Here is a 12042-nt window from a genome sequence, read left to right on the forward strand (position 1 = left end):
GGGAAAGAGAGTGTTTGTGTTTTGTATTGCCTGGAGAGTCCTTTTACTCCTCAGGCTGGACCATGGGATGGTCACAGTTCCCTTCCTGGCAGCCAGCTCCCATCATGTTTGCATCTCTTTAACACCCTGCTTATCTTAGAGCCCTTTACCAGCTGCTGCCTTAAACCTCCCTGCCCGTTTTCCTGCTGGAAGGAGGTTGCAAGACATGGAGCAGGTAAATGAACCCTTGTGGTACCACAGGTGGCTTTTTTGGAGAAAGAAAGCAAGGGTAAAAATTGCCCAACCTACACTTGGAGCAGGGGGACCTCACAAACACTGAGGATTGGCTGAAATCAGAGGAGCTCAGCCCTTACCTCAAACACTTGTGGCTATGCCACTTTCACAGCAAGTCAGTCCAGATCATCTCACCAGCCCTGTCCCTGCTGGTGGTGTGCAGACCCCAAAATACCATAAATCCCCAACCTTCTCTACCCTTCTCACTCCTCTAGCAACCACGATTAGCCTTGGAGAAGGCAGGGGGCATCCTGTGCCTCTTGATGCAGATTTTTCTGCAGATACCTGAGTTTTTGCAAAGATCCCCACCTGATGGAAAGGCTTTTGGGTCACAGCACGAACCTCACTGGGCTGTCAGTGCTTGGGCCAGAGTCTGATTTTTGTATTATTTTCTTTTTTGGGTGGGCAGGGAGGGGGTGAGCAGGGGGTGGAACATAGGAAAAGGGTGGACATCCCTTGTGAGAACCGAAATATTTTACTTCCCAGCTTTTGCCATCCCTGGCTGGTGTTTGCACAGGGGCGACGAGGCCGGGAGGAAGCGAAGCGATGTGGCTGCTGCGGTTTCAGTTCTCACTCCACCTCGCTACTGAGAAACTGGACCCGTGGTTTGTTTTGTGGCTGGGGGGGGGGGATGAAAGGAAAGGTCCTTGGAGCCGATCCCTGCTGGGGAGGTTGCCCCAGCCCCGCGGAGGCACCAGCAATGCTGATGCGGGCTTGAGAAAGAGGTGAGAAAACCAGACCCCTGACAAACCAGGCTCTGGCAGCTCAGGGTGCATTAATATTCGCTGCAGAGCCAGGGGTGTAAATTCGCTGCTATCTCCTCGGAGTTTGCCGCTTATGCCGCTCGTTTCACATAGATGTCACTACTGCCTTACGAGCACTGCTCCCGGCCCGCCGCTTAAATGGACCCAGTGCATTATAGTAATGGAGTAACTGTATAAAAACAATGAAATCCAATCTCTTTAAACTGATTTGATGTCTGCCTGAACCACAACATTTCCTGCTAATGGCTTCCTTCATTTTGTAACCGTGATCTCCACCTGATCAGATTACAGCTGTTTTTAATTACAAAGCTAATAGAGTCTGTAGGCAGTGTCAGGCAGACGGCGCATGCCTGGGGTGGGCACGGGCTGGGGGGGACCTGGCAGGGGCTCGGGTGACTCTGCTAACACACTCGGCCCATCCAGGCGACTGTCAAAACACTGGGAGCAGGGGGCAGCTAGAAGGGAATGGTGATGGTTTTTTTGGCACAGAGCCAGCACGCCGGGCTCTGGGACGGCTGGGTGCTCCTTCTCCATGCTCAGGGTGCCTTCCCACCAGGTTGGGAAGCTGGTGATGATGCCCAGGAGGTTCATGTTGTGTTTGGTGCTCCTGCGAGGCAGGTGCCAGAGTCACAGGAAGGCATGAGAAGGGCAGAGACAGCTTTTCTTGATGATGGAGTGTAAAAAAGACCAAGGGAAATGAAAATAAAATAAAAAAGACTAGGGATGCGTTGGTGCCATTTGACTTCTGCTACTGGTGGGGCAGGAAGGAGCATTGTGGATAACTGACAGTGGAAAAAGCCTTGAAGATTGATGTCTTTCTTATGGGATAGTGCAGTCAGCTGCAGGGTCTGTCCCCTCCACCTCAGCCCAGGCGGTGAACCCCCAGGGGCCATCTCCACAGCTCAGCCCCATCCCCAGTGGCCTTGTTTCTTCCAGTGGTTCATTTGTGTATTGATTGCTCCATCTCTCTGGGTTAGGGGCACAGATGAGTGTAGCTGTAGGGACAGAAGCCATTTGAAAGAGCTATTCCCAAGCAGCACTGGCCAGGAATGCCTGTATTCAGCGGAGCATGTGCAAACACTGCAGGGCAGCCCCAGTTTGACTCTCTGATGCTGGGGAAAAAACCTGTAGATGTGTTACAGATGGTACTGGGAAGCTCATGCTGACATTTAGGATACAGCTGGTTGGGCTTGGATGTAGTTGGTTGAAAACTCTCAGCAGAGAAACAGCAGCATCTCCCTCTTGTACCCTGTCCTGCCATGCAAACTTCTCTTGTGGGTTGGTGGAGCTACTCTTGTCTACCAAAGCCAGGCAAGTGGGATGGCTCAGTGGTGAGCAGCCCACTTACAGCAGCTGAGGAAGCGTGGGAGTAGGCAGGAGGACCACCTTGACTTAGCCAAGCCTTGGTGGGAATGTCCCTGGGCAGTGTGACCCCAGCCAGAGGTGCCCCTGCCCTGCTGTGGGGGATGCTTGTCCCTTGCTGTTGTAGTGCCAGGGCTGCACATGTCAAGTTACACACCAGCTTTGTAAATGATTTAGGGTCCACATCAAGAGCACATCAATTATGTACCCTGGGACTTAATTATTTAGCTTGACAGGAGTCTCTCCCCTTAATTTCATTGTCTTCTTGGTCTCCCCTTTCACAACAGAGCCGTGGATGCTCTGCTGGGAAGGGTGTGTTGTTGCACATTTCTGCTCCTTCCCAGTGTTGCCCAAACTCACCTCTTTGCCCCTTCCCCTTAGCAGATGAGGAAGACAAGGTGAGGAGCTGAACCTGTGCACCACTGCTGCTGTGCTCTGCCCTTGAGTTGTGTCAGGGACTGGACTCTGCCACCAGTCCTAAATGAGGAAATTTAGGAAGCTCTGGGGATGCTGTAGGTGAGCTGGGTGCTGGGATGAATGTTTATGATTTCTGAAGTCTTTTTCACCACCTGGTTGCCCACCAGCAGCCAGGGAAGAGGGTTCCCACAGCCTTTCCAGGGACTTCATGGCAGGGCTGTGGATGCTGCCTGGTGACAATGCCTGCCTGGCACACTGAAAGCCATCAACTTGTGCCATCATTCAGCTCAGTGTTTCACTCCTTCTCCCCCTCTTTCCTTCTCCTTCCACCTCTTCCTTTATCTGAACTTTAAAACCCCACGTCTGGTGCAGATTTTTACAGTAACTCGAGTCTTTGAGAGTTGTTCATGCCGTTCTGTTTTCACAGGGACATGAATATGCACTTCAAAAATACCAAGTATCAAAAGTTGGTCGTTGCTGCCGGGAGGCTGCAGGAGAGCAGGAGGTGAGGACACGGCCACACTCCAGGGGCACAGCTCAGGCAGACAAGGCCCTGGAATTGACAGGATTTCCTCTCCACACCATCTCTTCGCCATGTCTTGGTATGTCTTTAAACATGTTTTTTCTTCAGCCCTTAAAAACTACCTTTTCCTAAAATAAATAAATGAAGCTAAGGCCTGGAGCCTAGGATTTTGCAGCAACCCTACAATAACAAAGCAGTGTGCAGATCAGTTGTCACCAGCAACCCTACAATAACAAAATAATACATGCAACCCCATGCAACGCTAGAACAACCACTATGGGCATGTGAGGAAGGAAATGTATTTTCCAGTGTTGAGCTTAACAAGACTTTGTTTGCAGTAAACTTGAGGGTCAGAAGGGGAGTGTAAGGACCAAAACACCTTGAGCAGTGTAACTTTAATGTCACGCAGCAGGCAGGGTCATCGGACACGGGGCAAACGTCGCTTGGTTAGTGAGGGGTTTGATAGTCTGGAAGAGGAAAAGAAAGCGAGGTTTTGTGATGAAACAGGAAGTTCCCTTGAATCATGGAGCCTTTGAAGAATTGTCAAAGGAATGAGAAGTCTGTATGTTTGAAAAGGCTCTGGGTTGTGGAGCCAGAGGGGGCAGGGGAACACGGGGAGGGAGCACAGCCTTTCTCCAGTCCCACACTCTACTCTTTGTTCCCCCCTTCTTCTTTTTTTTTCTGTATTTTAATTATTTGATGCATTTTCATTACTGCTTTTTTTTTTTTTTTCCTGACACACAAACACACACACACACAGTCTCTCTCTCTGAGGTTAGAAGGAGTTTTCTCAGAGTGAGAGCAAAGCCCGGATCCCGGCGCAGCTTTGCCCACACCTTGCTGTGGGGCGGCGGGTGGAAGTAGCTCTGCAATCCAGGCTCTGCTCACACCTCACACACAAAACCATTTTTTTGAGGAAGTGCTTCTGGAGTTTGAAAAGGTCTGGTTAGCTGCTTTTAAAATGATTTTTTGAAATCCATTTCTGCCCCTCCTGTCTTTTGGGCGCAGTAGGTCTGCGTGGCTGCAGGAGCAGATGGGCGATGCCTCCCGTTCCCGGGGTGCCTGGTTGGCCCAGAGTTGGCAAAAGAAAATTCCTGCATGATTTCTGGCACATTTGCTCAGCAATTGAAACACAAATATGCTGAAAAATCGTAGTTCAGTGGCTTATCTGTTACTAGAGGGTATGTGATTGCCCCAAAACTGATGGTGGTGATGAAAGATTGAGTTTAAAGGCCTGTTGTCTGCCTGTAAAGGGGACTGGATGCTAGACTGGAGAGGCTTTCAACCTGTTGAAGGCATTGGGAGGATGGGAGTACTGGAGGAATGCCTGCAGGGAATGGGTTTAATTTTCTTGCAACCCTAAGGTGGGAAGGACCAGCTCTTTCTTCCTACCCACCGAGAGAAACAGAACTTCCCCAGGCAAAAACTTCTGGTGACAAATTGCTTCTTGCCTTACAGGGTGCCCTTCCCAGTGCCCAGAAATGGCAAGACATGAGGAGCGAGGTGGCCAAGAGGGAGCACCCAGCTGCTCAGTAGAGAGGGTCACCCTGGTGAAGGGGGCTTGGAGGGAGAGCCAAGAGTCTATCATGTCACCATGCTTTCCTGTGTGCTAACTGTGCACTTGGGACCAAATTTAGCCTGGTGTAACTCTGCTGAAGTCACCAGGGATTAATTTGGCCTCTGGTGGCTCCATTGTTTTAGCTAAATGAGTCAGAAGAAGCAGCCTATTCTTATCTGTGCACAGTGGGGCGGTGACAGTAATGGCTCAGCGAGGCAGACCCCAAAAGCAGCGTGAGGAGGACCTGGGACTGGGGCTGCCACCAGCCAAATAGGGCTGCAAGAGGAAATGTTTTGACATTTGGGTTATAGATGGAGGCAGGCTCGGCGTGGGTGCGCTCGCGGCGCTCACCGCTGCTGCAGGCGGAGGGGAAGGGGGCTGTCAGGTTCCCTGAATATTCGGCGGTGCCGTTTGGAGTTCCTCAATTCTTCAGCCACCCAAGAGGGAAGCTGTGGCTCTGGAAGGGGCATGTGGTGTCAAAGGGGACTTCACGCTGCTTCCCGGCCTGGTGAGAAAGGGACCCTAGGCTGGAAATGTCCAAAAAGCAGACCAGCTGCATCCCTGGGCTGCTCATGTGTCTGGGAGGGGTACAGGGAAGGAAGGATGGAGCATGAGCTTGCATAGGGCCAGAGATGTCTTGGGCAAAAGTTTTGGCCACAGGCCCAAGGTAATGTGCCAGTCTGGTGTGTTGTGAATTCCCTCCAACTTATGGGAAATTCAGGATAAACTGGGAAGTTGTGGTTTTTTTCCAGCCCAGGTTGGGTGAGAGCTGTTTCCAAGCACAGAGATGTTTGCTGAATGGGCTGTGGGAGCTGTGTCCCTTGGCCAGCCAGCATCCAGCCTTGCAGCAGGCAGTTTTGGAGGGGAAATGGAGCAGGCAGTGAAAAGAAAACTGTTGTGTCCCCTGTTGTCCCCATTCCCATGCCTGCTGCTGCCCCCAGTCTCCCCTTTTCATGCTTTACCCACTGGGTAGATAAGCACAAGACTTCAGGCTCCAAGGCGGCCAACCCGGCACCTTTTGCCGTGGCTAACCATGCTTTAAAGCAAGTACAAAGGCAGATCATCTTCTGAGGACAGAGATAACAAAATAGGTAGTAAGGGAGGGGGCAGCAGACCTGGAGCCTCGCTGCTCCCAGTGCTCCTGCACCTCCGTGGCTCGACCAGGCACATTCCCGGCGTCCGGGGCTGGATAATAAGCAGAGCCACAACAGCTATTCAGGAGGCTCTGACCCTGGCTAGGTAACTACATAATGAGCCTGTTTGAATTGCTCCCGTCCCTGCCAAAGGGGTGGGATCGGGGGATGCTTTTGTTTGCAGTAATGAACCTGTAATTATGCTACATTTCTTGGTTTTAGCTGCATTTTTTGTGTGCGTGTTGTTCTCTTTGTATTGACAGATTTATGGGCAGGATAGTCCGCTGCAGCAGCACCGTCCGGCCCGGTGTGGAGACGGTCTGACTGTCGTGTGGGAAAGGTGTGGGGAGAGGAGGAGGAGGGAGGGGTCCTTGCACTGCCGCAGCCCCCGAAGGGTTAAATAAATGCATCAAAATTCGTACAAATGGCAGAGGTGCTGCCTTCCCAAAAGTCGCTGGTTTCAGCAAGGAAAAAAAAAAAAAAAATTAAAAAAATTTTTTTTTTTCCGGGGGAATTTAAAAAAAAAAAAAAAGAAAAAAAAAAAATTAAAAAAATTTTTTTTTTTCCGGGGGAATTTAAAAAAAAAAAAAAAGAAAAAAAAAAAATTAAAAAAATTTTTTTTTTTCCGGGGGAATTTAAAAAAAAAAAAAATGAAAAAAAAAAAAAATAGGGAACCATTAAACTGCATAAATAAATAAATAACAGACCAGATTTTAGCTCCAAGGCGCTCAATAAAATTACACTTTGAAATGCAAGGATTAAGCAGGGTAGGTGACAAGGTAACTTTGTTAACAGGCTAATCTCTCCCTTAAGAGAGACAGGGGATTTACATGTGACTGCACAAAACTGCTTTATGGTCTCTTTTTTTCCAGCTGCAGATGGTAGGAAGGGGGAAGGATGAGATGGGACAGGGCTGGATGTTTTAGAGATATTTATACCATGGTTTTAAACTGGGGGGGGGTTATGTTTGTTTATGGGTTTTTTAAGCAAGTCTGCATGGAAATGAGCCACCAATAATTAGCTCTTACTGAACAGTTCAGACAGAGGATGGTGAAGATGTCATAGGATGATTAATATTTGGTTACAAATATTGGTAGTGCCATTTCTTCCCAAATGGTTTTATTTGCTTTCTTACAGAAAGCCAACCAGCACCACGGGCTATTCAAGATGTTATGTTGAGGCTTTTTTCTTGCCTGGAGCCTTTCTCCTGATTTTCTGTGCTTCTCTACCCCAGGGATGTGGGAAATCTAAATCCAGATTACTTTTTTCAAATAGTCCTTCTGTTCTTTGTGTGGGGGAAAAAAGACAAAAGGAAAAAGAAGGGAAAAAAAGAAAAAGAACAAAAAAACACATGGCTTTACCTCTTTACATTTCTGTCTATTACTAAAATGTGACAGTGATGGGCAGATGAATCTGAAATGAGACCTGGATCTCCCTGTGTGGCTTTGCTTACCCAAACCCTACAGTGCCCACTTCACCAGGGTCCAGCCACCTGCTGCCATCCCTCCCTCCCACACCAGGTAGAGCACTCCTTGCTTTGGATCTCCAGCATTCACTGTTAAAGCACCCATGGTGAACCAGAGCAGATGCAGAGGAACAGGCAGGAGTTCGAACCTTCTCCAGGCTTCTTTGTTTCTGGATAAAATGACAAGAGAAAGCTATCTGCTCCATAATGTTAATTTGAAATTCAACAGAAACCAGCAGGCTGAACTTGTTCTCTGGTTTTAAATAGATCTGGTGAAAGTATTTATCATGTTGTCTTTGTTGCAGCACTGCTAGGGTATTTGTGCTGGCTGCAGGCTGAGAGACTAATCCTGGAAGGAAACTTAGTATGAAGTCCTCAACTCTTTCACAGATTTATGTACTTGACCACTTCTGGGTGAGATTGCAGCTTTGTCAGGTGGATGAAGTTGATCTTGTCTATGTGGGCATGGGAACTGATGTCCTAGTGAGGGAGGCTCTGCCACTGGCTCAGGGGAAAGTTGCTTTTCCCTTTGATGCATGAGTAGCAGGAGGGAAGGGCAGTTTCACACGGGAGGGTTGTGAGCCTCAGTTGAGTACAACGTTTCTGAACCATCAGCCCAAAGACTCTTCTCTACTAATGCTGAAAAAACCCAAACAAACCACACAACAAAAACCAACAACAAACAAACAAGAAAAGCAAACTGAGGCAGTCAAGCATTACCACTCAGCCTCTGAATCTCAGGGCTATGTCCATTTCTGCTTTTCAAGCTACCTTTGCACAAAGGTGTGTGTAAAGTGTCAGCAGCACTTCCACTCAAAACAACCATGGTCAGCTCACCCATGGATGTGCTGGCAGGTCTGGGAGCCAATAGGATTCCAGGCAGAGGTCAGAGCTGTAATGAGTTGCAGCAGGGGAGATGGGACAGTGCTGTCACATAGCATGGCAGGTCACTGTTTCCCCTGGGGACTCATCTGGCTCTCAGATGCATGCAGCACTTTTCTGAAGAAAATCCCCAACTTTGGGCTGATATGAGTAAACCTGATTTAATTGCTGTCCATGCCCCAGCCACGGCTTTGCCAGTGGGGCCTGGAGAAGCAAGTATTGCATGAAGAACCCTCTGCCCCTTGGCAGTGCTAACCAATGCAAACCCCCCTCACAGCTTGTGAGTGACAGTAAAACTTGTCTGGTTGCTGCGGCCACAGGGCTCGAACTTGCACGGAGGCCACTGGGGCTGCCATGAGCCAGGCCCCAGCAGGGCTCAGCAGAGGTGGGCTGCTGACTGTGAGCACATGGAGCACTTTCCCAAGCATGGATGGAACAGAAAGTACAAATTACCCACCTCAGAAATCAGACAGAACTCCAACTCTGACGTTTATCCACAGTTTGGGCACTGAAACATATTTCCACTGAGCAGCAGACGCTCATTCTGTGCAGGAATCTGACCAATTGTTTCCCTTCTCTCTCTTGTCCTTATACCTTAAATCATTTTGACCTTTAATTGGCCCTAATTTGCCCACAGACGGCCCTGGGACCCTTCAACACATTTGCTTGTAATTGGGTCCCTTTGTTATTCTTCCAGAGAGCCACCGCTGGTTGTTGCTTTTTGAAAACATCGCAGCGTGTCTTTGAGAGCGGAGCCGCTTTTAAATGAGCCCTGCTGGGGGCCAGGAGAGCCGTGTGAAAAGCCCAGCAGAGAGAGACAGAGCTATCTAAACGCAATTATCATATCACTGCGAAAACGTGAAACCAGCCCGAGCTTAAGCAAACATCACACGCCCCTCGGCTGGAGGGTGGTCGGGACTTGGCTGGGGGGGGTGCTGGGTCGGACCCCCCGGCAGGGCTGTCCTGCCTCGCACTTTTCCCCCAGCAAAGCAGGGAATGAACATCTCTCTGCCTCTTGCTCGCTCAGGTTGGAAATGTAATTGGTGCGTTTTCCTTAGTGGTTTTATTTACATTCACCTTAGCTCAGCGTGGTGGGTTGCAAGGATGGCTCTGGTAGGGCTACGTACAGGGCATCCCTGTGGGGCAGGAACAGGGAAGTCCAGGAGAGGAGCAGCAGCAGCAGTGAGCAAGTGTATGAGCAGTGAGCCCTTCCCCAGTCAGGCCCTGCCTGTGCTATTAATCTGGCTGTGGCCACAGTTTGCCCCTAGCCTGGCTCATAATGTCATCAAGATCTTAACTGTCCAAAGCGAAGTTAGAGCAGCGAGGGATAATACCACAGCTAGATAGCATCTGCTCTGCCTCTGCACTAATGGACCCTTGTTCTGTAACCGAGTCTCCTGGCTCAGTTAGCCCTGCAGCACGGAGACCTTGCTTTAATATTCATTCCATGCAGACCTTAAAATCAAGTTAAGTTGCAGTGCTGTCGAGCCTCTGACCGCGGGTTGTTGTGCTGATGTCCCCTCGTCACCAGCTGAGGCTGAAGCTGGTGCCCCAGCAGCTGGGAGCTGCAGCCTGTCCCGGAAAGTCAGTTTAGTACCAGATCCCAAACTAGTTTACTTTCCATAGCTTAAAGCATCCACGCAGGCAGCACCCACAGGCTTCTGCCCTGGAATGAGTTTGCAAACTGCATCTCACATTGTACAGAAATTCAAGTGAGCCTGGCAGGCAAAAGCTGAGGCTGGATTTGTGCCCTGCAGAGGGAAGGTTTGGATCAGGTCAGTCTGTCCGTGTGCGGCTCCAGCGACGGGAAGACGCTGCTGTTTTCACCTGGCTGATACTAGTGGAGAGCAAGGGTCATTGAGGATTGCTGCTCTGTGAAGGTAGCAGATATGATGGTGCCTCCTCTCCCTTGAGGTTGTGCACTGAGGCAGGCATGGCAAGATGGTGATTGCAACATGAAAGGCACATGTTTGGAAGGAAGAGAGAGTTGTGCCCTGCCAGCGTGGCTGTATAGCTGAGGCCAGCAGAAATGGGCCCTCAGAAACAGGCAAACCTCACAAGTCCTCCATTGCCCATGGGTATTTCTTTATCTGAAGGGCTGGAAGCTACAGTTTCTAATGGGCAAGACATCTAATCAGAGTTGAATTCGCTTGGTAAAGTGAGTCTTAATAGTTGGTAGCAAGACTTCTAATTGTGTAAAGCTTGTACCATAACATGGAAACATGTAAGTGGCTTTGAGGTGCTGGGGTAAGAAGTCCATTGAAATGTCCCACTTTCCTCCCCAGGTCAGACCCTGCACTCCTAAAGCCATGTGAAAGGGACAACAGTCCTCTGCCCAAATCTCCCCTGAAACACCAGGGTCTGAATGCTGCTGGCATGGAGAAGCTCCCAGGTGTGACCAGAGTGCAGGTTTCAACCATAGAATCACATGCATTCCCGCAACTGCAGCCAAGGTAAGTCCTTTTCTAGAGGCAACTTGGACCCAAGAGGCCTGGGGGTGATGTTTGGGGTTCATATGATGCACCTATGCATGGCTGGGTCCTCCTTTGGAGAACAGACTGGGCACATGGAGCACAGTCCCACCAAAGCAGGGCTGGACACTGGAGCCCGCAAAACTGAAGGTGGAAAGCATTTTTGTAGTCATCTGCATCTCTCTTCTGAGTTGACTGTATATTTTCCCCAGGTTTTTCTGATGTTTCTGTCCAGCTTACTTAGGATCCAAGGCATTTTATTTCTGTTAATGGAGTCTGGTCAGTAGTTGATCCCTGCTGTCCAGCTGTAAGAGGGGACAGCACACACCCCAAATACAGCACTAAGTCTAGTCCTGGCAGACCCTTGTCTGCATAAGCATGTTTAGAGACATGATCCTTCCCCTGGAGTGCAGAGTGCCCAGGATTCTTGCATATGTAAATGTTTGCAAAGTCAGGGCTCTGTTTGTATTGCCTGTTTACTAATTTAAGTTTATACTTAAGCTTGTGATGCTCAGCTAATTTTTATAAATCTATCCATAATTTTAAGGAAAATGGGATTTTTGTTTTGCTTTCTAAGATGATGTCTGAAATGTTCCTTATGAGTTCAGCATGATGCTGGAGTAGGTACAAAGTCTGGGTCCAATGGTTTGAGCTGGAGTCTCTAGTTTTGTGCAATGATGAAGCATGAGAATTGTACTGTACAAAGTCTTGTCCACCCAATGCCATTCCTGATGCTCTTTTATCCCATTTGCTGCTAGGACATGCTTTCTTCTGTCAGACCATTATATAGGTCTGTGCTTGATGCTGAGTCAGAGAGCTGGTCATCTCTCCTGCCTTTGAGCGAGACAAGCACAACAGGGCATATGTCAACTCATCTTACAAGCCCAAAGCCTTTCTGGAGGCTTGAACAAAGCCAAAGGATCACCCTGGCATAGAAAAGAGACATCAGTATCATGTAAACCCTTGGACAGCACCCCAGTTTGTTCAAATCCAGTGGAAACATGCCTTACTGGGAGGTACAGTGGCACAGGAGTTTGCTCCTGATGGCAGAGAGCACTGGTCCTCAGGGCTGTCAGTCCAGCACTAGAAAGTGTTCCTTTCAACAGTTCTCTCTCTTGTTTTGTTTTTATTTTATTAAAACAAAAAGGCTGAATAGTCAGGCAGGAAGAAGTCATTTTTCCAAAATACTGTGAT

The sequence above is a fragment of the Chaetura pelagica genome, unplaced genomic scaffold (genome assembly GCF_000747805.2).
Source record: "Chaetura pelagica isolate M959 unplaced genomic scaffold, ChaPel_1.0 scaffold1037, whole genome shotgun sequence".
NCBI lineage: Eukaryota > Metazoa > Chordata > Aves > Apodiformes > Apodidae > Chaetura > Chaetura pelagica.